We start from the raw sequence: 27,409 nt of genomic DNA, 5'->3' as shown, positions 1-27,409 counted from the left end.
AAATTGAAAATTAATACACAAAAGGGTTTAATTGAAATCTCTTCAATTAACTTTAAGGGCATTCATTTAATTGAACAAAATATGTTGATATCTTTTTTGATTTTTTTAAAACTTTTTCACTGATTCACTCAGCACAACATGTTTTAAAAAATATATATATATTGTAGTACCTAGCAAACACATTTTTGTTCCTCTCACACTTTCAGCTACGCATTTTGATTGCATTGTCTTTATTCTAAATAAGTCTAAGCGCGAAGACGATGCTCTTCTTTATCAGACGTTCTATTTATTGAAACAAAATTGTTGTGCATTCAGCTGAAGCTGTACATAAGGACAAAGGCAATAAAGAACGGAAAACCTGTAGCACAATGCGTAAAAGATGTTGTAGATGCATTCCATATTAAATATTCCGAATATGTTGCTACAAGGTTTTCTGAATGCGTGGTGGTGGTCTTCCTCAGGAAGGTTCCACGGTGCAAGGAGTCAACACAGAGGAGAAGTCATTAGGAGCAGATTCGAACCCAGAAGGTAGCAAGGATGTCATTCAGTTGTGGAAAGACTCAAACATTTTGCCCTTGACAGTAGGGGGTTGTGGAGCCCAGGGCTCACGGTGGACTCTTTCAGCAGAGGTTTTGGAAGAAGTAGGTGGCTTGTGGCCATATGCTGAATTAGATGAGAAATTTGAACAGCAGCTGTGCGTGGCAAGTAATCAGTCATACTGTTGTTTTCGAATAGAGGCATGGTGCGCACATGCATGTTTGTTATTGAGTGTGTGTGGGTGTTTATTTCTTGAAATGAGGAGTGGGTGGGTATCAAGGCAAAGATAATGCTTTTATTCTGACGGACAAGGCATAAATTGTGAAACCAATTAGAAGGCTACTACAATAAATACGATTTCTCAGAGGTCTTAATCATTGAACTCGTGAGATAAAACATTTAGATAGTCAGTAACTAGAACCTAGCTGTAGTGATGGACGTCACAATGAATGCCAAATTTGTATTGAAGTCAAATTTACATTGGAGAGCAGGGGCAGTAGTAGGTCGTGCGAGTTTCTCATGTTCTGTGAGATAGTCGAAGGGACCTAGAGATGAAGGGTGAGCAACGTGGAGTGAAAATCAAAAGGCTGTCTGCATTGAAATGGTAGGGAAAATTCAAAGCAGGAGATAATGACAGGAGAGCTGATGTAGATGGTAACAAAAATAGGGCCAGAACTCAACCTTATTGTGTGGTGATAGTGAAGTGGACTGGCAATGCAAAGAGTTTCGGAGAGATCAAAGAGCTACGAGGAAAATCAATGCACTATACCAGTATTACATATGGAGGGAAGGTAAATAACACGGCAGGGTCGTTAACGCTGTCACATGCTGCACAGAAGAAGAAGAAGGTATAGTTGTGGAAGTTGGACATTTATGTGAATATGATCTCCATAGAGTCAATTTGGAGAAAGCAAGTTTTCAGTTGATTGCGCAGATTATGTCAGGCAATGTAGTGGGGGAAGGCAGTTGAACCCAATTTGTCTGATTGAGGAAAGGGGTTCAGGACTATGGGAACCTCACAAAGACGACCTTTGCCAAACATCAAATAAGTGCAAAAGTGACACACGAGCAAATGCAGAAAAAAGAAATGTCCATTTGAGGTACTCACAAATACATAAAACAAGATATCCATACACGCCTTGCCTTGTGTTGCCAAAAACGTGTGCCAATATATGCGCGCTTACGTCATTTCACCAAAATCACAAGGGTAGTGGCGCAGTGACATTACCAGCCCTTTGACACAGCAGAAAAGAACACACAATCTCTGACTTGGTGACATCACAGGAAGTAAGATTGTGCGACCTTTGAGGCAGTCACCTCATAATATCACAGGAAGTGAAACCCCAATTCCTTTGGCCTGATGCTGCCACTAGAAGTGATGCATTCTACATTAGAATATTTACATCAAACACTGCATTTGGAAAATCTGAAGTAGAAGCAGATTAAATACTCTGTAGAGAAAGATACGTTATTCAAATTCTATTGAAAATGTCCCACATACATGGTCAGTAGGAGACAGAATCTTCAGATCCATGGTTGAGATGATGCAGCATCAGTTCAGAAACTTTTTTAATATTGTACAACAATGCTGTACACTAAATTGAGTGGCATCTATTAGAATTGATACGTTTTTGAAGACGAATTTACAAAATGTCCTGCCCCTTTCCCTTCTGCCCTGATCCCAATGTCATTAGTGAACAAATAATCCAGTCAATTGTCATATGTACCCTCTATGTGGCCTAGGTTGGTATTACAAATTGAGCAACATTAGAATCTATTAAAAATATGCATCACATATTTTAAACCTTTTTATTTGAAGGTGTTTTGAAACGTAATGATAAAGGACAAGGAGGAATGGTGAAATCAGGTAATTGCCTAGGATCACAGAATTTGCAAAAGAGAGTAATCAATCCCTTGTTTTCTAGTTTCACGGTGTGCATTTCAGTACACTTAGTAAAAGCTGCTATGCACGGGCAGCACAGACCGCCAGAGCTGGGTGCAGAGGACACAGACCCCTGCAGTTCCAACTCACAGGATCTGGGGCGTAGCTATCAATGCTGCAGGAGGAGCACTTGCACTGAGGCTCAGGGACGTGAGAAGCCCACTTTACCAGTCTGTGATTGTTATTTTTTTTATTACCAAACAAGGTAAGCACAAATCCTGGATACTGAAACACTAAATGTAAACCATGGACCTACTTAATTCTGAATAATCCATTTTCCTGAAAACACAAGAAAACCAAATGCTACAAGTGGGTGCAGAACCATCCTGTATTATATTCGCTGCTTATAAATTGTTTAATTGTAGAAACTATATATTAGTCCCTGTGCCAGTTCCCCATTGCTTCTCCAACTTTACACCAGACTCATGTAGTTCACTACTTTGCTTATTTTGCTGTTATCCACTGTTTATTGTATTCTTTAGTACTGTTTCAGCCTTTTCCACTATTGTGTTCCACTGTGGTTTTATTTTTGCTGCTGTATTGTTTCTTCCTTTTTTTGCCACCAGCGATCACCTTCCTACCATTTCCTGGCTTTTTCCCTTCTACTGCCCACTGCTGCAGAGTCCTGCCCACCGCCCGGACCTACTTTTGGAGGCTGAAGCATGGCCGCACAGTAGGCGTGTCCAACAGGCTCACCACCTGCACGCTAAAGGCACCTGGACCACGCCCAGCACCATGTACCTTGGGCCTGCCATCACACGCAGCTACAGGTGGGTGCCGAACCATCCTGTATAATATTTGCTGTTTATTAATTGCCTAACTGTAGAAACTATTATATTAGTCCCTTTGCCAGTTTCCCATTGCTTCCCCAATTTCACACCAGACTCATGTAGTTCACTACTTTGCTTATGTTGCTGTTATCCACTGTTTATTGTAGTCTTTAGTACTGTTTCAGCCTTTTCCACTTCTGTGTTCCTCTGTGGTTTTATTTTTGCTGCTGTATTGTTTCTTCCGTTTTTGCCACCAGCAATCATTTTCCTACCATTTCTGACTTGTTCTCTCCCATTTCCCACTGCTTCAGAGTCCTGCCCACCACCTGGACCTACTTTTGGAGGTTGAAGCATGGCCACACAGCAGGCGTGCACAATGGGATCACCACCAGCTCGCCAAAGGCACCTGGACCGTGCCCAGCACCATGTACCCTTTACCTGCCACCACACACAGCTATACCACAGCAGACCTCCAAGCCCTGGAACCCAGACGCATCGACAATGATCATTGCTGCTTCACCTCTCCACACACCACCGGAAGACTGTTCTCCTGGAAGCACTGCCACTTCACCTATAGAACCAAAGCAACCAACCTCACTGAAAGCACCTCAAAGAGCCCCATGCCCTCCATGCCGACCTAAACTGCTGCAGCACAACTACAGTGCATTCTACTCAATGCCCAATCTCTAAGCAATAACACTATGCAGATCTGGGATATTATGATCTCATTCTAAAACCCGGCTCCATACTGGACATTGCCATCGGTATCACCGAGAGCTAGAAGTTAACTTACCAGGACTGAACCAATAAACACAGAGGTGAGATTGTCATCATCTACAAGGATATAATCTGCTGCACAACCTCCGCAGACGACTCGACCATGACTATGGAGTACCTCAACTTTCTGGTCCACACATATGGAAAAAGGCACCATCAGAGGCACCCTCACCTACGGACCTTACCCCAGCTTCTGCAACACCATCCCTGACACCATCACCCTGATTGCCATTGACTCCGAGCACTGCATCTTCCTACGGGATCTCAACTTCCACCCAACGACACTAACACAACTGGCCTAATGGAATGCTTGAACAAGTTGTGCCTGAAGCAACTCGTCACCAACCGCACCCACATTGCAGGACCCATGCTCGACCCCATCTTCATGTCCAGCAACAGAGTCAAGCATAACCATGTCACACAGTTCACCTGGACCGACCACTACAATGTCCACTTCGCCATTTCAGGACCACCATGCCTCCTAACTCCACGCATAGATACTATAAAAATGTTTTAGGTGACCAGTGGAACAATGCTCTCAGCTCCCACCGCCCATGCACAAAATCTGACCCCGAGCAGGTTGCAAAGAATTTCTCCAAGTGGATGACAGAATGCACCAACATTATCACCCATGCCAAGACAGCAAAGTCCAAAGGACCTAGCAGAAGAGTCAGTTGGTCCACAGCAGAGCTGAAATCCACCAAATGCAACTGCTGGCAACTAGAAAGGAAGTGGCGCACCAGAAAACAAATAGGAGACCTCACTGACTTCAGGATAGCACCCAACCAGTACCACCACCTATTGTAAGAAACTAAGAAGCATGCACTAGCAGACCACATAGAAGCAGGCACAAACCGCAGCAAGGAGCTCTATGCCATCGTGACCGAATTCTCCAACCATGCAGCTGCCGAAAAAAACATCACCATCTCCCAAGAACTGTGTGGCACCCTGGCAGACTACTTCCATGACAAGATCTAAGTCTTCTACAAAAAACCCATACCCCCACCACCGACAGCATCAGCCTGCTCACACCCATGAACACAGAACCCAAACACCTGCTCACCCACTGCGACCTTCTCACAACCAAAGCCACTATCGCCATCATGAACTCTGTGCGCTTGTTAGCATCCATGGACCCCTGTCCCCACCAAGTTTCCAACCTCTGGAGCAAGATGATTGGTTTCGAGCTCAAGAAAGTCCTGAGCACCTCCATTACTTTGGCCTCCTTCCCTGAGGACTGGAAACATGCAGAAGTGAGGCACCTCCTACAGAAAGCATTCTGCGACCCAGGAGAACCAAAGAACTACCAACCCATCTCCCTTCTCCCCTTTCAAGCAAAAGTTCTTGAGAAGGTAATCAACTAGCAAATCACAGAACACCTTAACACAACAACCTCCTGGACTCCTCTCAATCAGGATTCCAAGCCAGCCACAGCACTGAGACAGCCCTGTTCACAGGTGCCGACAACATTAGGGCCCTACTGGATTGCAGGACAGTACAAAAATCCTGTCCAAGAACATTTAGCAATGATTGCGAGTTGTCACCAGTGTAAGGACAACCACAGTGCCGATTTGCTTGGCTTAGTTAAATAACCTGTCGAGCAGTGTCACCAAGAGCAGTGTCTCCAGCAACCACTCGCCAGGACCCCATCGTATGGACCCAACCCGAGATACCCTCGGTCTCCCACAGTGTATTCAGCCACCGCTTGTCATTTCTGCATTGTGACTCACCTGGCCGGATTCCAATCGAGGAAATCCTACTTTATTACCTCGACGTTTACTGTCCTTCGGATACTACGTCTGGCTCTGAGACAGGTTATTTAACTAAGCCAAGCAAATAGACACTGTGGTTGCCCTTACACCGGTGGGTGACAACTCGCAATCATTGCTAAATGTTCTCGGACAGGATTTTTGTATTGTCCTGAGCAAAATGTGCACAGGCATGAATAACATAATGTCCTGAAGATGTTCTCCTATTCTGTCGTAGGGATCGAAATGCCATCGACAATTTGTATACCATATGCATGTAAATACATTGTATAGCCTTTTCTACAATGGTGTTTCCACGCTATTCAAGTCTGCTATATTCTATGGTTTGCAGACTTTTTTTCCTTGCCTGAACCTTTTCCCTAATTGTTGTTTGTCTAAATGTGGTAGTAGGACGCAGACTGTGTCCCACTTGAATTTTATATGAATTTCCTCCTATGTACATATTGAATATTAAATTCTGTCCGGCTGGACAAAGAATATAGAATCTATTTAGTCTATATTTATTACCTTTAGCATCTATAAAGTAACTAGGGACCCCTGTCTTTAGAAATCATATACGCACCCAAGGTCCCTGACCAGTTCTTTATTGGGTCTCCCTTGGCTTTTGAAACAATCCCTTTTGTCGGGGCACAAACAAGGAAATGGCATTCAATAGAGGTAAGGTTAAGGAAAAATACACATCTGGGAATAGCAAGGAACGTAGAAGGAAATGACACAAAAACCAAGGAATCTGAAGAAAAAAAAGACAATGTTGAAGAACCCACAATTCTGTCCAATATTTCTAAACCTTAGCAAAGTCTTAAATAAACAAGAAAACTATTTTATAGAAAGTTAAAGACAAATGTCTAGCAGCCTGATTCATCAAAGACCCGTTTTGCGAGTCTATAATAGCGATTCATAAGGAATCGCTATTACAGACTCGCAAAACGGGATTCATGTAGGAATCGCAAAAAGAATTGCGATTCCTACACATTTCTTATTTGCGATTAGCAAATTGCTAATCGCAAATAAGGAATAACTCCCCATTCATTCCTATGGGCCAAAAGGCCCATAGGAATGAATGGGGAGTATTCCTTATTTGCGATTAGCAATTAGCTAATCGCAAATAAGATAGCGATTTAAAGGGTGCCAGGGGTGCCAGGGGTGTCCAAAGGACACCCTGTAGCACCCCTTAAATGCAAATTGAAACAGGTGTTGCGCACACACATGTCCGAAGGACATGTGTGTGTGCAACATGCAACTTAGAAAAATGCTTTTAAAAGCATTTTTCTAAGTTTTCGCTATTTACCACGAGATTTGACCTCGCGGTAAATAGCGGGCCGAAATTGCGAATTCGCAATTTTTAAATGGATGATGAATTGCATTTAAGGAATCTCAAATAGAGATTCCTTAAATGTAATTCCTCGCAAAATAGCGAAATCGCTATTACCGATTTTTGCATTTGGGATGATGAATCCCAAATGCAAAAATAGCGCTCGCAAAGGGCCAGATTCTCAGAATCTGGCCCTTTGCTAGCCGATTTCGGCTTGATGAATCAGGCTGCGTGTCTTTATACACACATGTGATTGTCTAGTTTAAGGACAACATTTTCCGGGGACTTCACTCTTGTACATGGTAACTTCCTTTGTGGTTTTACCGAGGACAGGAGAGGTTTCAATGTTGTGCAGATTGTGAAACGTTATGGGCATCTGACATCTTCACACCTGTTGCTGAGATATGATATCTGTGCATTCACGCTGGTTGAGCCAACTTGAACGGAATTATTGCAATTACTCTCTATAGCATATCACATAAGAAAATCCTGAATCCTGTAGTTATCATGAAAGACCAGGCCCTAAAAAAAATGTGTGCCACTGTCTTTTGAGCAGTTGTGCAGGAAGCAATGCTTCTGGATGCTACGGTTTACGGGTCATTTCCTTGTTGTTTTTGTTTCTCTCATACACTCTAAATAGTCAACAGGTAAGTGTACGATATTTGATGCACTATTACTTTTCTAAGTTTTAATTATTGTATTTGCTTTCTTCTGCAGCCACGGTTACTGAATTTGGAGGTTAGATACTAATGTGTCTACTCAAATGCTGAAGTGGCTTACTTTAGGAGATCTCCTTAACTTCTGTTTCTACCCTTGTTACAGGATTGAGGTAGGGTGACCGCATCTCTTTCATATCTACAACACATACATGTCACAAAACTGTCACTTTTATGGAACCATAACACTGCTAGGAAGAACCTCACTATAATGTTGTTGTTAAGTGCTAGCCTGGCCCTACTGAGTGCTTTAACACCAATGTAGCAATTCTTTGAGGTCAACCAGACAGAGTTTGCCACTTAACATGGACAAGGCACTGCAGGGTAATGACTGGTAACGACTAGGGACACAAACTTGATGAAGGATGCACTTCTGAAGTCCTAGATCAATGGCTTGGTACAGGTAGAGCGAGACTCACGGAGTACAGGTACTGCTGAGATGAAGGTCACTCTGCTAGCATTGCCATTTATGTGCTGGAGAAGTTCAAACTACTGAGAAGAATGTCAGTTTGATAGCATTTCAAGATAACTGCTGGAGGAAGCTCATCCTGCTGAGAAGACGAACACACTGATGATGCCCTACAGCAATGCCAGGTGACGGTTGGAGGAAACCCATACTGCTGAGAAGAAATTCACACTGATAGAATTGCCAGATGACTGTTGGTGACACTCATACTGCTGAGAAGGTCATATGGCTAGCATTACTAAATGACTGCTAGATGAAGCTCATATTGCTGAGAAGAAGGGTACACTGATGGTTCCCCAAATCATTGCCGAGTGACTTCTCTAGGAAGCTTATAGGGGCACATTTACTATTATTTTGCGTGATGCAGCACGTAAAGTGAACTTTCTGCAATGCATTGTGTGAAAGGGATAGAGTAGAAAACTCCAAATTTACAAACAAATGGAGCATTTCTGCTCTCTCCTAGCACTGATGCACTTTGTGCTGCCAAGCTCCACCGCAGGCACCTTGCACCTTCGTGCAAGGGTGCCTGTGTTATGGGCAGGGTTGTTTTTGTGTCGGAAGGAAGACCTAAAATTACAAAAACTCTGTAACTAGCCTAGAAATCATACATTATCACTTTAAAAATAGCTGGGTGGATACAAAAAGATAGCTGCATTTGAAATGATGCTATTGCAATATACTTGAGCCACTGTCAGAATATTTCCCTGGCCCAGTTTGGTCATGATCCTCACACATCCTGGAGTACAATAACCTTTTCACGTGATCACAACCATTACACTACAGGTCCAAACTCCTAAATAAGAATATCTTACACTTTTAAAGCATATTTTTATGAACTCACTATGAATGGAATATGCGAAAGAGCCCAAATGGCTACTCTTCTTAAGCTTTCTTAAGAATACAACTGTAAGATCATGCTGAAAAAAGCCTCTTTTGAATGCATTGCTGCTAGCAATGAACATAGTGACAATGATGAGCTAGAAACGTGACATTAAGACAAACGTGAGCGACTTAAAGGAACTATAAAACGGCGGCATACATCTAAAACATACATTTGACACTTTAAATATTCACCCACAAAACATGTCTGGAGGTAATAGGCAACCGCACACAGAGTTTCATTTCTAAATTCAGATTAAATCAGCAGCTTTTAGTTAATCTCGGGGGCATTAGCAATGATGGCCTTAGGCAGTAACTGGCATGCCAGCGTGATTTCATTTCAACAGAATTTCCTGCTCAATTCTCGTTTCTTTGACCCGTTTATAGCAGTTCTATGGAGCAAGGGCTCAACCCACGGTTGATTGCATAAACCACGATAAATATATGTCCAGACCGTGCGCAGGAAACTGCTATCCATTAAATTATTTATGTGTCCACTGAGTTTTTTTTCCACTTAATGCCTTGAGGGAGATGAACAACATAATGAGGTTGTTAGCCCTACAGCAGTTATTGAAGCGCATACCTTATATCTCTGCGCTGGACACTGGTCACTTGTTGGTATCTTTCTGTTTTTCCTTCAGAAATTGCAGTTATAGACAGCAATTAGGTGTCTGTGGAAGGGGAAGCCCTTTGGGCCACATGTGATTCATTCAGCCTGGAAGCTGGGAAAGACAGATATAATTGTAGCCAAATTCCTTAAATTGCTTTAAAACTATATGCCTCTGCTAAGATCACACTCTTGATCTATGTTTGCCTGAATGCACGTTACCTATTTTTCCATAAATGTTCTATTTGTGTATTTAGTTATTTTTCACAGTGGTGCAAATATTTTTGATTGATATACAGTTATAAAATAGAATAATCCTATTCTCGATTGTTTCATTACGTGATGTGTTGGCAGTGGCGTAGTAAAACATGATAGCCCCCCCCCCCATCTCCCACCCCCAAACCCACTGCGGAATATGGTAAGGAACCTCTGAGACTCCCATATCTCACAGATACTCAGAGCCTTAGGTTGAAAGAGGGACCCTGAAGGATAGGTGTCCCCTGTGTTGCAGAGGTAGCAGGGGCCTGTGTTACACCCCTGCGTAGTGGCTGTAGGAAGGAGGCTCTGGACTCTGAATGCCCACCATACTGGAGAGGTAGCTGGCCTTGTCTTCTATTTCGCGTAGGGCTTTGCAAGTGGACAAACACATTGAAGGAAAAAAAAAAGCGAAAGTATATAAAGTCTGAATTTGTATCAGTAGTCTAAATTTTGTAACTGGTCTTAAAATGAAGCCCCATAATAAGGTTAAGGGCCTTATTATGAATTTGGTGGTGTGGGAGTGGGACCTACCCGCACCCACACTGCCAAACCCGTGTTTGAGCCGCCTGCCAGATTTCAACTTTTCTGCCGTCTGGCGGGCAGTTCTTTGGCGTTCCCACTGCAGTGCCTATGCGTGAGGAAACTCGTAATATGATTGGCAGGGCCTCAGGGCCCCGGTGAGCATATTGCGGCCTCAAGACTGCCCCCTCCCGCAAGGGATCTCTGTTCCCTGGCAGTTGTGGTGGTCCCAGGGCAGCCCGACTGCCCTAGTCATAATAGGACGGTTGGAAGACCGCCACCGCTGCACCCCCCCCCCCCCCCCCCGCAAGCCAGACTCGTAATAAGCCCCTAAGTGTTTGCAACTTGACGAAGATGAAGATAAAATTGCCGAATTGCATCATACATGTAGCTTTCCTTGTTCCTCTTGGTGCTTTCTTTCAGTTTTGATTAATTACCCCCCAGGGTCTTTATTTAAGGATCTGTTTGTTACTTTTCTCCCATGGGTGGAAATAAAAGTTGGTGCTTAAGAGGGAAAACAAGGAACCCCCCTGTGACTCACTCAGCTCCTTGTAACATTTAAGCCACAATTATATGTACCAACTCCTCCATTATCGCTGCTTCCACGAGAAGGACTCCCCGAGCTCTTCTTATTTCTGTCCTGAATCTATTTTAAGTCTAGAGGAAAAACGTGCAAAGACGGCGACCCATTTTTCCCCATTTAATTCCTATCTGGCAGCAGATGAAGCACCAGTGAGATGGAGCGAGCCGGGCAAAGTGTCATGTCAGGGTAGACATGAGTCTTACCTTGACACTTTTTCACGCTCTCGTTGAGGGTTAAAAACAGGCAAGAAAAAACACATAGCAAAAATGTCAGATGTCCATAAACGGTGAACAGAAAACGACTGTCAAGTGACTGCACTTTTCTAACGTGTAAATTGAATTATTTCCGCGCACTAGGGCTCTATAATTAAAAAGACCCCTTTCTCTGTGGGGAATTTTACTGACTTTTGTATGAAAAGAAGAAACAAACCATCAATCCGGTGGAGGTAAGGAAACTCAAAGCCTTCAGCGAATGCTGAATGATTTGCTCCGGGAAACCGCGGATCTATTAAAGGCAGACTACACTGTACAAACATTAATGAGCAGACTGCGCAGCGCGTGCTCTGTTCTAAAGTCTTTTGTGGTTGTTCAGAAGAACACAAACTCCATTTTGTGGAAAAGGCCTGGACTATGGCATCAAATGACCTCTCGAGCAAGGTTCACAAGCTTTAAATTACTGGGCCAGGGTTTCCATTGAGCAAACTCAGCGAACAACAGCACCGGAGATAAAATAAGCAGGTAAAGGTTTATTTCTCCCTGTTTGCTTTTCTAAAGGCTGCTCCAGAAACGCAAAGACTTACCGGGAACAAAAGAACTCTAAACAAAAAAGAGCGATACATCTGGCGGTGATCGACAGGTTAATGCATTCACCCTGGTCTGCTGTTCTTGCGAAAGAAGCAAATGAGAGGTTTACTTGTGTGGACCGACTGCAGCAGGATGCTGAGACTTGCGGCGCCTTTGATGAAGACCTGCTATGGCTCGATAACCCGTTCACGTAAGCTCCACATTTGCATTTATTTCACTTACTGCGCCAGAGTGTGAGCCACCGATGCCTACAACAGTGTCTTCCATCAAGTGTCAAAGGCATAGCGAATGGCTCCGAATTATTGCACCTGAGACTCTGAGATATGTGTAGTGGGATATAGATTGCCTGCTTTTTTTAGAGCATCAGTGGCATACACGGTAGTCTATTTCTTTAAAACAGAATTACAGACTGCGCCTGAGAATTCTTAGACATGCAGTCCAGTGTTTATTTTGTAGTATAATATGTTAGGGTGCCCAGCGTATTCTTAGAAGCCCGTGGCTGGTGCTATCAAAGGCCGGGGTGCCGAATACTAAGGCTGCATGGTCTTGATTCCACCCTGTGCCTCTTTAATCCACCACCTGGGACTCCCTGCCCCTTCATCTCATGCTTTGAGGTTCCTTTATATTACTTCATGTTGCTTTATCCTAGTTTTTCTGTAATTCTCTTCCTCCTATCTTTGTTTTTATCTTATCTCACTTGCTCTGAGTGAGTCTAATGAGGAAAAATAAGTGAATGTCCCCAATAATAAGTGCCAGTGGGCTCCACCTGCAATCACTGCCTCAAATTAAGCTCTGTGCTATACTAAGTTCTATTGTGAAGCTTTTAGCAGTAATGTAGAATAATAGAGACTATTGAATTGCAAGCAAGAAGCCAAATGTTGACTTTCTGTACTGAAGATATGCAAGTGAATGACCCTCCATGAGTTTCTTATGATACGTGCATGGCACCTATAGAGGCACACGCCTATATATTACCTTCCCATCTGCAAAGCATACATTCCCACACATCTGCTAAATTCACATGCCCAAAAGTGTAAGGGAAATAAATGGATCTATCCCCATATCAACCATCTCCATTACAAACACGAGGGCTGCAGATGCAATCTGCTAATACTGCACAATGAAGGTTTGACCAAGAGGTGTATATGAAGTCTGCTCATGCCCCCCCCAAGTGGCTTGTCCTAGAAGAGTAGATACAATGCACTCATACTCCAACAACACAGCTTGTCCTAGAAGAGCATATACCATCCACTCATACCCCAACAACATGTCTTGTCCCAGAAGAGCAGATACAATGCACTCATATTCAAACATTACTTGTCCCAGACGAGCAGATACAATCCATTCATATTCCAACAACAAGACTTGTCCTAGAAGAGCAGTTACAACCCACTCACACTCCAAAGGCATGGCTTGACATAGAGGGATAGATACAGACGACTAGTACTCCATCAGTATAGTTAGATGGAGAAGTACAGATACAGTCTGCTCATACTACATTCACATGGCTAGACCAAGAGGAATCGATAAAATCCTCTCATCCTCACTCAACATGACTAGCCCAGAAGGTCAGATACAATATGCTACAATTTCATTAATGTGTCAAGGTGAAGAGATGCAGACACAATCTGCTTATTCTACATCAACTGGGTTAGGCACAGGGGAAAAATGCAGCGTGCTCATCCTGCACCAATTCCAGCAACCTTGCAATGCACGAGCCTACAGATATAATCTGCACCAACACCAAAATCCTGGAAAAGCATAACAATATATAATCTGCTTCTATTCCACTAACAAGGCAAGATACAAGCACATATATAATCTGTTCCACCAATATGGCACAAGAATGTGAACGGATACAATCTGTCTACACTACACCATCACAGCAAAGTACAATCTGCTCCTAACCTAGGAAGTCAAAATGATACCACTACGGTAAGGTGCAAAAGAACAGACACTATTCTCTTTTCCTTCACCAACATAGCATGGCATGAAGGTACAGATAAACCTGCTCATACTTCACCTATATATAACTTTGATTAATATTAGTCTCTGTGTCCACTGCTTATCTTGACGAATGCACGGACGTAGATGTAAACGTCTCCATCAGCATGTACACGGGAATAGATGTAAACAACAACTTGTTTGGTGCAACAAATGTGAACAGTGATACACACATGCATATTGCATCATCTGATGGAACATCACCATGGCAAGTATAGAGACGACACCTTTTTCACCCCCTGCATGGCAACAAGTAAAGATATCAATACCCGGGGCTCTTTCACCAGGAACATGGAAGGACCGACAGTCAAAGGTAACATCTACTCCTCCTCCATGAGGGTAAAGGGTACAAATGCAGGTTTGGTACATTTCTCTGATACCAACATGACAAAAGGAAGCACACACTGAAACTACCAAAATGACAAAAGCACAAAGGCTGCCAAATGTTTCACCTTCAACACATTAATGGGCGTGGGTACCTATCACCTATACCCCTGGGTAACAGCAGCATTACTTTCATCCCAAGTTCATTTTTTGAGAGACCCATTGTTATAAAACATTATTTCTTCAGTATTGCCTTTGTCAAATGTGATATAGTTGTGGTGGAAATGTCAAAGAAGCAACCTACTTGTTAAAATAAACATTTGAGATGTGGCTAATTGATTTTGCATTTGAAATGAAAGCACAGCCCAGTCAGCGTAACTCTGAGATGGCACATTTATTCGCATTGATGAAGTTGAATTCTATGAAACTCTTAGCACACTCATGTCTCTTCCCACTTGCTAGATTTGTACATATTTCATATGTGTTTAAGAAGAACTCTGAGAACATCCTCACTAAATACAGTACTACACAACATTTCCATTCATCACCTGCCCACGATTCCTATACCATCCACTATGCGCAGAATCATGATTGTTAAGGCATGCAGTTATATGTTAAACGCCCCTAAACTTGGCTTCAGTATATGAACATTGTTGAAAAATGGCTTAAACAAGCAATAGAGTTATTTTAGATAAGAATGATTACCAACATTACTTTCAGTTACTATTTACAAAATATATTTTTCAACTATATGCACCATGGGTGACAGCCATTATTAGGTCTGGACTTGATACAGTTTTAGCTGTTGTGCCAGTCACTTACAGTCAAAAAGATTAACAAATAATGAACATATTCACACGTAAAAAGGGCTTTAGGTAAGTCCTCGTCAACCATTGGTCTGTTTAACTGTCATTCACATTTTGCTTCTGCCCAACACAAAATTCAGCAAGAGTAAATAAAGCCAGTTTCAGCCATTGGCTCTATTGCAGTCTGGATGATGCCCTTTTGCCTGATCATATATGCACACCTATCTGAAAAAAGTGTAATTCAGAGCCAGAGCTGATGGGTCAATACTTAAGGTTATGTTATGTTAAGGGGATTTTGTATAGCGCACTGTCACCGGAGGTATCATTGCGCTGAAAGGGTGCTGAGGAAACAGAGGGGATTTAACAGGATTGTGGGAAGAGCCAGGTTTTTAGTGATTTGCGAAATTGGATGAGAGTGCCGGAGGTCCTAACTGGGAGAGGGAGAGAGTTCCAAAGTTTGGGGCCGAGGAAGGCGAATCTTCGACCCCCAGATCTACAGAGTTTAAAGGAGGGGACCACCAAAAGATGTAAGTGAAGTGATCTAAGGTTGCGTGAAGGACAGTAGGGTCGGATAAGGGATTTCAGAAAAGCGGGGCAAGAACCAGAGAGAGACTTAAAGATAAGACAGCCAACCTTAAAGGCGGCCCTTAGGCTGACCGGGAGCCAATGTAGTTTGACAAGGAGGGGTTTGGCGGACTGCCACTTCGGAATCCCGAGGGCCAGTCTCGCCGCCTGGTTTTGAATGATTTGCAGCCTGTTGATGGAACATTTGGGCAAACCATAATAGATGGAATTTGAAAAATCCAGGCGGGAGAGAACAAGGGCCATGATGACTTGTAGCAAGGCATCGGGAGTGAGGAGGTAGGCCACCTTCCTAATCCTGCGTAGCTGGAACATGCAGGAGGAAACCACCGTCCCCACCTGCGGCCCGAGAGAGAGCTCAGCGTCGATAGTGACCCCAAGGCTTTTCACCGAGGCTACCGGGGTGGGAGGGGAGCCAAGCTCTGCCGGCCAGAAGTGTGGACCCCAGTGGACGGTGCTCTTACCCGGCAGGAGGAGCTCCGTCTTTCCTGGGTTCAGTTTCAACTGGTTCTGACACATCCACTGAAAGATATGGGACATAACTGCCTGGAAGGTAGGAATAGCAGAGGGAGAGTTTAGAGAGAAAATGAGTTGTAGGTCGTCCGCGTAATTGAAGACGCGGACGTCCCACTGCCTCAAAGAAGAAAGAAGAGGGTGAAGATAAAGATTGAAAAGAAGAGGGGATAGAGAGGAGCCCTGGGGGACCCCACAAGGCAGATGTTCCCTAGGGGCCCTGAATGTACCTAGGCTCAGAGACTGGGATCTCCCCATAAGGAAAGATTTCACCCATGCCAACGCCAGGCCCTGGATGCCGGCCTGTTCGACACGGTGGAGAAGGATGTTGTGGTCCACCGTGTCGAAAGCGGCCGACAGATCTAATAATACCAGGGCCTGGGAGGTACCCTTGTCAGCTCCGTCTCTCAAGGTGTCTAGGACAGCCAGGATCACAGCCTCCGTAGAATGACAAGGACGGAAGCCGGCCTGGTTGGCCTCGAGAAAGGTGGAACTCTCGATGAACCCCGAGAGGCAGGAAGTGACATGGGCTTCCAGGATTTTTGAGAGAAAGGGTAGGAGAGAGATGGGACGGTAGTTTGCCGGGACGGCAGGGTCCGCTCCAGGCTTCTTCAACAGGGGCACTAGAACGGCCTCCTTGAAGGAGCTGGGTACCGTCCCGGAAAGAAGAGAAGAATTGAGCAAAGGAAGGATGCAGTCAGGTAGGGAATGGCAGATGTCACGAAGTATGGAAGGTGGACAGTGGTCGTCAGGAGAGCCAGACTTGATCCGGACAGCCAGGTTGGCTAAAGATATGGAGTCTAGTGGAGGGAGCTGAGTGATAGAGAAAGCATTATGAGGGGATGTGACGGGATCAGCATCCAATGAGGTGACCGGGATAGTGCCCTTAATCAAAACAATCTTCTGTAAAAAAAAAGTACTAAGTGCATTGCAAGATTCCTGGGTAGGGGCCTGAGACAGGAGCGTTCTGGAGTCAGACGAGAATTCGTCCAGAACTCTAAAGATCTCCTTCGACTTACAGGGGGCTGACAGGATGCGCTCGGAGACATAGGCTTTCTTGGCTGCCGAGATAGCGGATTTATACCTATTGCGAGCTGCCACATAAGTATCTCTGCTTGACGGGCAGTAGTCTCTTCTCCATCTGCGTTCAGATTGACGAAGTTCTAACTGTAAAGTTTTGAGATGAGGCGTGAACCATTTATGTGAATGGTTATGGCGCGAGCGAGGGAACTTAGTTAGTGGGGCGAAGATGTCGCTGGCTGATATAAGCCAGCTGGAGACTTGCCCATCTAGCTCATTAATGTCAAGGTTATTGAGGGAAGGGGGACGTGTGTGAGACAGGTGAGTTAACAGTTTGGAGGAATCAACGGCCTTCCACTTACGAGCCATGCCACCCTCCCGCGGAGGGATCCTAATCTGACCAGCCACAGAGATGGTGGTGTCGATAAGGCGGTGGTCCGACCACACGCAAGGTGTAATAAGCGGGTGGGAGGGCTTCACCCCATAGACCCAGAAGTGGTCAAGTATATGGCCACCACTGTGAGTGGGAGAGGTGACTAATTGGCTGAAGTTTAGGCTCGAGAGACCTTCAAACAATTCAAAAGCGTGGGGACCAGCGTCCCTGTGCTGAAACCAATAGTTGAAGTCCCCGGCAATAACTATGCGTGGAGAGGAAGTAGCAATGCTAGCAAGATGTTCAATAAACAGCGCAGGGAAAGAAGGCATGGACTGGGGGGGGGCGGTAGAGTACCATGAAGGTAACTGCGCCCACCTCGGTTCCAAGACTGAAGACCAGGTTATCTACATCAGGAAAAGTCATAGAGGTAGGAGTGATCACCTGAATATCCTTACGTATTACCGCTGCGACCCCCCCTCCAGGGCGACCCCCATGGCGGTTGGTGTTGAGCAGCCAGTAGTCAGGAGGTAGCGCTGCCAATATGTCCGGGAGGGAGTCGTCCGTAAGCCAGGTCTCAGAAAGTAAAAGGACGTCAGGCCTTTCAGTCATGAGTAGATGGAAAATGTCAGTTTGATGCCTGACTAAAGAGCGGGTATTCAAATAAAGTAGGCGGATCTGTGATTCAGGAATAGTGGAAGAAGTGGGGGGAGTGAGCGGACCCAGGTGGGGGGGTAGGTTACCAGTGATTCCGAGTGAAGTAATCCGCGTCCAGGTGTCGAACGATAGGGGGCAAGCAGCAGCTCGAAGGTGCATAAGGGCGGGGGATGAGTAGGAGATGGTAGTATCCACATCCCTGGGCCCTAGACCCGTCCTGGCGCGGACGGGCGCAGACGGGCTTGACTCTGGTGCGACTCCGGCGCGCCTACGTCGCGCCCGCTGCGCTCGTCCGCTGCGCTGACACATAAGGCCCGTCTAAATAGGTGATGACGCCGAGGTGGGAGGAGTCAGGAGGGCGGGGTGGGGGAGGGAAGTAAAAAACACAAAGTGTGCCGCTCACCGCTCGTGGTCAGTGGGAGAAATGGAGTTTAGAGCTGCTAGCACTCAGCAGCAGGAAGGCAGGCAAGACAAAATTAAAATTACGCTTTGCAGCGCTCAGCGCGTTAGACCTCAGCCCTCTGCCACAGGGCTTCGGTCAGACGCGAGGCAGAAGTGGGCGGAGCCTAAATAGGCGATGACGCCGAGGTGGGAGGAGTCAGGAGGGCGGGGTGGGGGAGGGAAGTAAAAAACACAAAGTGTGCCGCTCACCGCTCGTTGTCAGCGGGAGAAATGGAGTTTAGAGCTGCTAGCACTCAGCAGCAGGAAGGCAGGCAAGACAAAATTAAAATTACGCTTTGCAGCGCTCAGCGCGTTAGACCTCAGCCCTCTGCCACAGGGCTTCGGTCAGACGCGAGGCAGAAGTGGGCAGAGCCTAAATAGGCGATGAGGCCGAGGTGGGAGGAGTCAGGAGGGCGGGGTGGGGGAGGGAAGTAAAAGACACAAAGTGTGCCGCTCACCGCTCGTGGTCAGCGGGAGAAATGGAGTTTAGAGCTGCTAGCACTCAGCAGCAGGAAGGCAGGCAAGACAAAATTAAAATTACGCTTTGCAGCGCTCAGCGCGTTAGACCTCAGCCCTCTGCCACAGGGCTTCGGTCAGACGCGAGGCAGAAGTGGGCGGAGCCTAAATAGGCGATGACGCCGAGGTGGGAGGAGTACAAATGCTTTTATTCTATCGTTCCTTTACTTTATCCTTTTAGATATTTGTATTCTTCTTTTTATTTTGTCATACCAAATGTTATTGATTTTTACTTTTTGTATCAACATTTTAATCGTCCTGGTCTGTTTCAACTATGCTTGGTCTGGTGGCTTAGTGGACTAATACGTCCACTGTAGGGGCCTGTGTTTGACTTCATGAGCACAAGTTCATATCCCTGTGGGTCCAATCAGCCTTTCATCCAGCTGAAGTCAATAAAATGAGTACTGTTGGGCAACAATACATATCTGTTATTAAACATCAAGATACCCTTCGTGGTGAAGGTGTGCTTTGCAAATACACATTATGACATGTATTCAAATTACAGTAGCTGAAACCCAATAAATTATTCTCTTTGCACATAAAACATCACACTTTACTGTGAAGTGGATTAATACTAAAAAAGGATTTCAACACATGTTAATGGTAAAGTACACTTGCCTGCTAGAAAGCATACATAGTGTTCTGTGAAAATTCTATACAATTTTTGAAAATATGTTATTTAATATTTTATTTTTGTAGCACTTACTTGCAATAAACTGTAATCAAAATAAACAGCCACTGCAGCACCCTGAAAAGGCCAGACTTCTTGAGTTTGCCAGTGCCTGTTACATTATAGTTCAAATCACACATCCTCTTTAGGTAGCTCAATATTGTAAAAGGTCCCACTAATGACCTGTTGATTCAATAAAATGGGAATTGAAATGTGCCAGTATATGTATTTCTGCCTGTTATGCAAAACATTTTATGCTGGAAAACTATGACTCTTGCTTTACCATTTATAAATCATCCTTGCTACCCAACAATGTGGTGAATTATCAGCAGATTTGGAGCTACTGTCGAATGGCAAATGGCAGCAAGAGGCACATGCATGCCTGAAAGTTTGAAAATCTTTGCAGCTGTTGCAGCAATACAGAAACTAGCCCAAGGTTGCTTGCGTTCTGGTTCAACCTGGCTTGGCAGTTTGGGCTGGACTAGTCCCATGAAGTGCAGGGTCGAAACTGATTTGCATATGGCTAGGTCCAAACTGAGGTGGGTGGGATTGTGAGCAAAAGAATGATGGGTTGGGATACCACTAAGCCAGGGCGGAGTTCGCAGAGTTCTACTACATTGACTCCGCACAGTGAAAAAAAAGCTCCGCCAAGCTATGCGGAGTTCAGAAAGCAGCAGAGTGGGTTACCTCGTGCCGTTTGCACTGATTTTTAGTGCCAAGTGTTTGTCCCACACTGTAAAATTAGTGCAAACGACATCTAGCACAGTGTAAAGGGGCGCTGCTTCTTTCTGCGACTTAAGTAGAAGTTCTGCTCGAGCAGAAACTTCCTCGACGCGATTGGAAGGTTTCTCAACGTGAGTGGTAGCGACCATCTGTGACCGCTCCCGCATTGAGAAATCTAACTGGGAAGTGGTCTAGCATTGGATGTTCCTCTCTCGCGCTCACCAACTTACTGTAGGCGAGCAAGGAAAGACATAGATTCTACTTCCATTAAATGCCAGTGGTTAGACAAATTGTAAGAATTCCTCCCATCACCTTTTGTGTTTTTCATGTATTGCACTAAGTGGCAAAGGTATGTCCAGACATAGGTCCCATGCTCACTCTGTCACTGGAACCCAGCTGTACCCTGCTTATGAGCCCATAACAAGGGTGTAATTGATACTGGGTTGATTGTGATCCAGTTCAGGGAGGACCTGGCTTGGCTGTTCAGGCTGGACTGTTCACATGAGGAGCAAGATCAAGACTGATGAGCATATGACTAGGTCCAAACTGAAGTGGCATGTGAAGCAAAAGAACAATGGATTAGTGTGCTACCCTGAGTGATTGCTAGTGGTTAGGTAAATTGCAAGCATTCCTCCAATCACCTTTTGTGTGCTTCAGCTATTACGGCACTGCAAACCACACAATCAAGCATGTTCATAAACTATTCGGGCCTGATTCACAGAACTAACTTAAGACAAAATCCTAAACTTACTACCATTTTAGGAGTCCTAAAGTTAGGAGTCCTAACTTTACGACTACTAAACTGAGAAAAATCCTAATTTTAATACTTTCGGTATTCACAGAAGGCATTTAGGAGTCCTAAAGTTCTGCGAATACCAAAATGAGTAAATGCCTTCTGTGAATACCGAAATGAGTAAGTGCCTTCTGTGAATACCAAAATGAGTAAGTGCCTTCTGTGAATACCAAAATGGTAGTAAGTTTAAGATTTTGTCTAAAGTTAGTTCTGTGAATCGGGCCCTTCATGTACAGTCATGACTTTCATCCAATCAAGCAGTCAGACATGTTTTCGTCTTTGATTACATATATTGACTTTATAGAATTAAAGAGAGATACATTTCTTCACAATTTCAATCAAAATAACGTTTGCTAAATTATTAATTTTAAAATCAATTAGAACTGTTGACATTATTGAAAATGTCTTTAACCGATGCAGAGACGGTCTGGCTTATACAACGAATATAACATTAATTAATCACTCTGACGCTGTTCCCTTATTGCAATAATGTAGAACTCAATTAACACTTTTAAGCATTCACAACCAGGTTAGTGGTTTGGTGTCGGATGTAGTAGAACATATGTCCTAATAAAGGTTAAAGAGCTTTAAACTCCCTTCACACGTCCGTCAAATGTCAACTTATTACCATAGTAGAGTAAAACCTGAAAACGCACCAATACTAAACTGTCCCCAACCAAAGAGTGTATATAAAACAGTATTAGTTAAAATACCAGATACTTTTTTTCTCCTTTTCACAGTAACTCGTTTATGTCATTTCTGGAGTCTGGACTAATATTGCCCAGTTTGTTTCTATGCATTGAGAACGTTGTTTGAATGCTCTAGGAGGCAACAGCTAAAGACCTCTGGTAGAGGCTTTAGTATAGATGACTGTCCTAAGGGGGGGAGCAGAGGGAGCGGTTTGCTACAGACATTGCTCTCTGCAGGGCCCCGCACTGCCACTACTAACTTTATCTGAGCAATTGGAGAAGGTTATTAGAGTCACTTGTTCATGCATATGTTGTAAATATGTTTTGCAAAACAGATTCACCTCAATGTAATGTTGTGCGGCACAATGATAGTTTGCAGGGTCACTCCTATCTCGCTGGCTAGACCTAGGACTAAAAATCCCCCCTTCCATGATGTAGTAAATTGACCAAAATCAGCAATCCTTACAGACGTTGCCGACATCGTTTGTTTTGGTTTTTTATAGAAAAAACGTCTTCTGCAAGACAAATACAGCGGTACCAGCAAGGGTGTAAGCATCAGTTACTGACAGAAACAACACAGCACAAACAGCAGCAATTTTCAAGCTTCCTTACACCGTATGTGTATGGAAAGGACAGCAATAGTGCCACTTTTATGCCCATTCAGATCACGTACCTGGCACAAAGCTGGATCACAGGCTTCCCTAACAACCATTCATGGCACATAAAGCAGTTACAGGGTGGCAGCAGAATATCAAGGTTCCCTCAAAACCGCTTCACTCACTCACAAACAGAACTGGAATTAGTTTCACATTGAAAACCAACATTGCCCAAGCCAACAGATCTGGCCATTGGAAGAGCTATTGGCTTTGCCAATATGTTTTAGCAATGTTGTACACCAGCATAACTAAAAGTTAGTGGAGTAAAGGAGAGTAGTTTGGAGTGGAGTGTCGTAGATTGTGGTGCAGTGTTATGGAATGGCGTGGAGTGACAAACAGTAGAGTTGAGACGCATGGAGAGTAGTGAAGTGAAGTGTCATGGAGTAGTAGTGTACAGTGTTGTAGAGTATTGTAGAGTAGAATGGTGTAGAGTTAAGTGGAGTACAGTGTCAGATTTGAGTAGAGTGTCATAGAGTGGAGTGGCACAGAGTGTCATGAAGTCGTGTAGAGCAGAGTGGAGTGGTGCAGCAGGTATTGAGTAGAGTGTTATATAGTAGAGTGGCGTAGAACAGAGTAGACTGTCATAGAGTGGAGTGCACAGAGTGGAGTAGAGTGTTGTAGAGTCCAGTGGCATCGAGTGGAGTGGCATATAGTGTCACAGAATGAAGTGGCATAGCCTGTCAGAGTGGAGTGGCATAGAGTGGAGAGAAGTAGCTTGTCATAGAATAGAGTGGAGTAAAGTGGCATAAGTGGCATAGAGGGAGATGCATAGAACATCAAAGAGTGGAGAAGTGTCATAGAAGGGTACAATTTGGAGTAGAGTGCTGTAGAGTGGAGAGGCATAGGGTGAAGTAGAGTGTCAGTGGAGCATATTTTAATTGAGTAGAGCATCATAGAGTGGAATGTCATAGAGTGGATTTTTGTACAGTGGAGTATAGTAGAGTGGAGTTGCCTATAGAGTGAAGTGGCATAAAGTACAGTGGTGCAGAGTAGATAGGCATAGAGTACAATGGTGTAAAGTACATTGGGTTTTAGTAAAGTAGTGTAGAGTGCATGTGCGTAGAGTGCAGTGACGTAGAGTGCAGTGACTTTTTTAATGTAAGTCAGTAGAGAAAATTAATATCTCAGTTTCTTTTTTAAAACCTCCCTCTTACCAAGTTTAAAATGTTGGCAAGTAAGGTACATTGGATCATGAAGGTGTGAAGGAATGGGGTAGGGACTTGGACTCAGTTAACAATGGGCAGGATGGAAATGGGAAGGGGCACCAAACTGATGTGGGTAGCAGAAAACACCACAAAGGGCAAGCGGGACAGCAGTGCAGCACAACAGCATAGAGTAGAACAGTGCACAGTAGATTGCAGTGGTATAGAGTGCAATGGCTTTATGCAGAATGGCACAGAGTGGAGTAGAGTGGCATAGAATGAAGTGGTATAGAATGGAGTGGTGCTGGGAAGAATGGAGTAGTGCAGGGTTGAGTGCAGAGCTATAGAGTGAAGTGGCATGGACTGTAGTGGCTCGAAGTGTAGTGGTGTTGAGTGGAGTGCTATGAGAATAGGAATGCCAAGAGGAGAAAATTCTAGTGTTTAAAAAATGCAATGTGAGCGCAGAAAAAGGATTTTATGGATTTAGAAAATGTACTTAACAGTATTTGTAGCTAAATAGAAACAATATATATTATAAAACAATAGTTCACTAGGAATGTAATCAACATAATAGAGAAAGAGGAGCTCACTTCTTGTAGTAGAAGACCCAGAGTATATCTACTTTATACAGTACCAAGGCATACAATATAGGCAGGTTATTTTTGCAATTCATTTATTTATTGCATATCGTAGTATCAAAATACGTTTCATCTTGTAAAAGATCCAGCGCTCATGTTTCTGATGAATAAAAGTGCCGGGAGGAGAGAAGGTATAAAAGCAAAGTGCATCACAATTAAAAGACATATGACTCCTTTTTTGTTTTTTTTAGCTGTATGCTGGGAGTCTATATAGTCTACTGTGGATGGCGTTTCAACTTTATTTAATGAAAGGTCATCGTCAGGGCAAGAGCGCCCAATATCTACAAATTAATGAAAAGCAAGAGTAAGAGTAATGTAAAATATAGAATGCCTTTTGATTATGATGTGGAATGTTTGCCCCATTTGCGCTGTATTGGGGAGTTGATACTGGAAGGATAAACAGGAGCGTGTAATGGGGGGCACAAAAGTGTCTTAGATATAATGAAAAAAAATATATATATATTTATATATATATATGGTGAATGCAGGCAAACAAATAGTCACTTAATAATCACTTTGTGGGTAATCGCCTTACGGGTGAGAAGAATTGTACCCTACTTGACTAGAGGACTTAAAAAGGTTTAATGGTATGAAGGACCTCAGTGCCAGCCGACCTGAAGGGAGGACCGTACCGTAGTTGTAGCCATCAGGTCCTAGAGACCCTGGTCCTGGAATCGAAATTCTAGGGGGCTAAATTACTATGTTATTATAAAAAAGGGAATAAATTAGTCGGGGTGTGGACGTGCTAATTATTGTTAAATATATCCTAACCCAAGGGATGGACAAAAAGGGTGAGTCAGAAATTGTATATTGCAATGCCATCATGAGAGGCTGACGAAATTAGCGGGCATGCAGCTGTCCTACTATTTTTTATCAAGACGACTCATGCCGTGGGGTATGCGGGAACTCAGCATCTAGTGGAGGTAAAAAAATGATATAAGTGTATGCCCTAAACAGTGGCAATTTAGAGATAGTTATTTACGCCTACCCAGGCCGCTGTGGAAGCGTGGAGTACAGATTAGCCAACGTTATAATGTGGGCAGTCAGAGTCTTCCGTTTTAGAGATGCATGCTCTAAATCCAAATCAGTTAGAATTCGTGTTAGCTGTGGGTTGTGCTGAGTATTTAAATAAGCATTGAAAAAGCAATTGGTCTCGCCTTTGATTAAGTTAAAGCCATTTGCTTTGCTAATGGTATTGTATAGCAAAGCTGGCTTAGACTTATTCAAAGGCGAGACCTATTGCATTTTCAATGCATGTTTTAACAGGATGAACTTTGGAGCATTTGCAGCCGGGGGCATTTGGAGTTGAATGAACTTGGGATTGCAGCACATGTAGCTGAATGTGCCTGCGATCAGGTGCACATGTTGTTCTGGGAACTCTGGCCCAGATACAGTTTGGGATGGGTTCACTGTGAGGATGACCTTGGGAGTACCTGTGTCACTGTACACATGGGGTTGGGTGTACTTGAATTTGGGTGCACTTGGGGTTGGGTGCGCCTATAGATGGGTGTATTCAGGGCAGGGTGTACTTGTGTTTTGGGTATTTCGGACTGGATGCACTGAGGGAAGGGTTCACTAAGGGCTAAGCTTGGGTGCACTTGCTGCCAGGTTCCTTTCAGGCTGGCAGTGCTTGAGGATGGATTTAACTGGGGTTGGGTGTACTTGGGTTTGCATGCATGGGTACCTTGCACTTAAGGAAGGAGATGGAGACAGGTAAAGGAACAAATCATAAAAAGCCAGGCCCAGCACTAATAGCTCCCTACTGCACTTTATGCACACATTTCAGCGACCACAACTACCACTATAGCCAAGTGCCCTTAAAAGTCACAAATAACTGCTGCATACCGGGAACGTACAACCCCAATCAGCAACGAAGACATACAGTATCACCTTTGGGACGTCTTGGGACTCCCTGCGACCAAATGGACCTGGAGAGATATTATTGATATTGTCAAGGGGTGAAAACAAAAGTTGTCAAATCCAGACAGCCACCCTAATACCTTCCCTAATATAAGTCTTACTTTTGGATAGTAAATTTACAAGGAGTGGCTGCAGAAAACAACAACCTTTTGGAGCCAACAGAGGTGCTTTGTGGAGACAAGAGCCTCACCCATTGTGTGCCTGTGTGGTACTGCAGAGCCAGGCCGCTTCTGTATCTATTCCACACTTGGGACAAATTTTAAATGCAAGGAAATACAGGTAGAGAGCACGTGATATGGGACAGCTGATGGACACACCGGGTGTTATTGAGAAACAAACTGCTAAATTTACATATGGCAAATTGTTTCCTAGTCTTCAGGCTGCCAGAAGCACCAGGTGCTGCATATTGGCACTATGTTAAAAGCACTTGAACCCAAGTGAGGCTCCCACAGGTGCTAACAAACAGTGGGGAAGGTGCTTTGGGGGTACAGGAAGGGGTAGATCGGTTTAAGAACAGCGGATGAAGGGAGGGCAATCTGTAAGAACCCATTTTGAGGACTGAGATAGAAACGAGCCAGGCATTTCTGCGTGATTTTATTTTTTATACCTTGTGAGCTGAGGATGCATTTCTGGGGTAAAATAATAGCTCCCCCGCTGTCCCACGTCCACCAACCCCGGCTCTGTGAAGGGGCGGCGGCGCCCTGGCCTGAGAGCTGCTGACTGTGAGCATGGGGGGCCCCCTCCATGCACATAGCAGGGGGTCCCCCTCAGGATTCGTTACACCACTGATGCATGCACCTGCGTGTTTGGTTTTGCGAGCTCCTCTGACCACCTGTTGTGTAATGTTGGACATTGTTTATGTGTCCTTGTATGTGCACCAATGCTCTGTTTGTGGTGCTCATATCTTTGTTATCTACGCATCTAGATAGTGCATGTATATGTGCGCACACGTCTATGTGGTGTAGGCTGATGAAAGTCTGTGTACATCTATCTTATGTTCACAA

The sequence above is a fragment of the Lissotriton helveticus genome, chromosome 2_2 (genome assembly GCF_964261635.1).
Source record: "Lissotriton helveticus chromosome 2_2, aLisHel1.1, whole genome shotgun sequence".
Classification (NCBI taxonomy): domain Eukaryota; kingdom Metazoa; phylum Chordata; class Amphibia; order Caudata; family Salamandridae; genus Lissotriton; species Lissotriton helveticus.
The sequence above is the reverse complement of the archived record's forward strand: the minus strand, read 5'-3'. Positions refer to the sequence as shown.